This window comes from Sinocyclocheilus rhinocerous, unplaced genomic scaffold (assembly GCF_001515625.1).
Source record: "Sinocyclocheilus rhinocerous isolate Xijiao unplaced genomic scaffold, SAMN03320098_v1.1 scaffold286, whole genome shotgun sequence".
Classification (NCBI taxonomy): Eukaryota; Metazoa; Chordata; class Actinopteri; order Cypriniformes; family Cyprinidae; genus Sinocyclocheilus; species Sinocyclocheilus rhinocerous.
In genome coordinates this window covers 627,132-629,706 of record NW_015632405.1, presented here as the reverse complement: position 1 = coordinate 629,706, position 2,575 = coordinate 627,132, and the positions used below count along the sequence as shown (strand labels likewise).

At 33.2% G+C, this 2,575-nt stretch overlaps 1 protein-coding gene across 1 annotated transcript in view; it reads right to left on the bottom strand.

The window, feature by feature from the left end:
• Positions 1 to 2,575, bottom strand: part of txndc5 (thioredoxin domain containing 5) — a 19,252-nt gene that overhangs the window by 2,895 nt on the left and 13,782 nt on the right. The gene's annotated exons all lie outside the window — the stretch shown is intronic.

The following is a 2,575-nucleotide window of genomic DNA, read 5'->3' as shown; positions in this document are numbered from 1 at the left end:
TAAATTAAAGATGAATCTTTATTAAAGTTACAAAAGCTATTCAATCAAGAGCAGTGAATGATTTCTTTGTTGTTGCTGTTTGATTAATATTAAGAAAGTGCTGTCACTTTAAGAGAATGCACTGATCCAGTGCACTGATACAGTACGTTCAGCCGGCTATGGCTGCTATAGGATACTTACCAAGACGGGCATTTTGAAATAATTTTTGTGTGAATTTGTCCATTTAAACACAATACTTCACCCTTTAATTAAAACTGAAACTAAACTATATAAAAACTAAATAAAAATGTTCACAAAATAAAAACTAAACTAAAACTAACAACAATATTAATGAAACTAATAAAAACTAAACTGAATTGTATAGCAAATTTGAAAACGATATTAAAATAAAACTAATTAAAAAATTCAAAACTATAATAACCTTGGTGCCGTCAAGCGTTGGCGAAATGAATTGTGGGTCCGTCGCGTCGTGTTGGGTCCGTTGCTCGCGGCAGAAGTTCAGCCAATCAGATCGCCTTATGCAAATACCCTAGCGCAGACACTAGCCAATCGCGTTCATGCAACACCAGAAGACTAATGTGATTGGCTGTTGTCACTATGACGGTCGTCAGCACCAAGCTTCAGAAACGCCCTCCGTCAAGCGTTAACGTTAATGTGTGAATGGGGCGTAATATACAAACAAACACACTTGTCTGTCACTGCGCAGGGCTTAGCAATATAGCTTGAAAGGGTCATTAAATGGAGTTGGAGAATCAAAATGTTTGTGATAATTACACATAGAAGAGATTACTCTACAATAAAAACAATTATCAAAACTCTAACTCCTCAGTTTAAAATATAAATGATCATTTTCTACCCTTCTGAAACACCTGGATTTGAAATCCAAATGCGTCATCGTCGTATGCAATGAGATGTGTTCTGTTGTTAGGTTAGTCTGTCGTTTAAGTTATGTTAGGCTTTTTGGTGCAAAAAAAAAACTTTTTGCAAATTTTATAAACAAACTTTGAGAAACATAATATAAAAATCTGAAACTGCATTTCATGACCATCATGACCTGTGATCGGTGTAATATGTCAGGGCTCATGTACAGACGTTCTTTGTCACAAAGTGGTTTACTGCCATTCGTTTGTAATTTGTTATTTTGTTTTCAGAATTGTGATTTGCTTTGCACTTCTCGGCCACCGTAATTTATGCATTAGTGAATCAAGCCAGTGACTAAACGAATAACTTCACACTGTTCATATTAGTAGTGTGAAAACCATGTTATCTATATCATGATACTTTTTATTGTGGGAAAAAAAGTCAAGCACATATCAGAAAATATTATAAAACATTCTTTAAAAAAAAAAAAAAATTAACCCTTTTACAAAAATGTCTCAATATAGTTCAGCTTTCTGACAATATTTGAAATTTGAATATTTGAACTAATATTTGAAAACAGCAATTGTGCAGTTTTAAAACTAAGCTGTTCAAAAATAAAAAAAAACAACAACAATGTATTTTTGAATAAACTGCATTTTGCAACTGCATTCAACATTCAACAACTTAAAGCCAATCAGAACATTTTCAGACAGACTATGGTATAATCAAAAATATATTCTCTGAAAACAAGTCTCAAGATCTTGAGACAATATAGCTAATTTACATATTTAACGGGAAAACAAAAACACTTAGAAACACCAAGAATCCATTTTTAGCAAAGTATTCATTCATCCCAATATATAACATTTAGCTTCGGTCCTCTAATTTTACTTGACAAATGGCATCCCGAGAAATCGGATTTTTCTGTAACAGCGCCAGATTTGTCACCTTTAGTATCACTCTACTCAATCCTGCTTTGGCTTCTTTTAGAACCACTTTTATTGGCAAAAAGAAATAGCCTAACTGTAGTGTTTTTTACATTTTAATTACACGTTAAATTCTGGTTCATACTACAAAACGTTGTATAAATATAGTACTAAAATGGATTTGTGGAAATGAATCACTTCTAAACTCTATTGCCATAATTGGTAATTGAGTTTAAACCAAAGGCAGCACATCCTCAAAAATACTGAAAGACTTTAGGAGACTTTTTGAACAAATAAAAAGGGCATTCAAATCACTACAATGTCAATGCTGCTCAGGGTTATTATCTAAAAACATCTGAAATAAAGCTGCAATACAAATATTAGATGAAAAACTAACCGACCATTAAAAAAAAAAAAAAAGGTAATTTGAAGCCCTACAATAACTAACTGGAAATAAAACTAAAATAAAAATAATGTAAAACGGGGATGAAGACGACAACTCCCATGATTCCACACTCAGTCACGGCGCCATCAAACTACGCCTTTGTTTCTTTGTTTGTTTTGAATACGCGCCCTCTAGTGGCAAAAAATTACATATTGTGCCTTTAACTAATGTACACTCTAGCACTGATGTGTCACAAGGCAGAACATACTCATAGAAAAACCCCTAGAGAATTTCCACAGGTGATCATATCCTGCAGAAGTTTAAATACCTCTCACTTGGATGGTTTCCTTAATTACAACACCAGTTCTGAACATTTGTTTAAGAGCAAGATCTCAACTCAAAG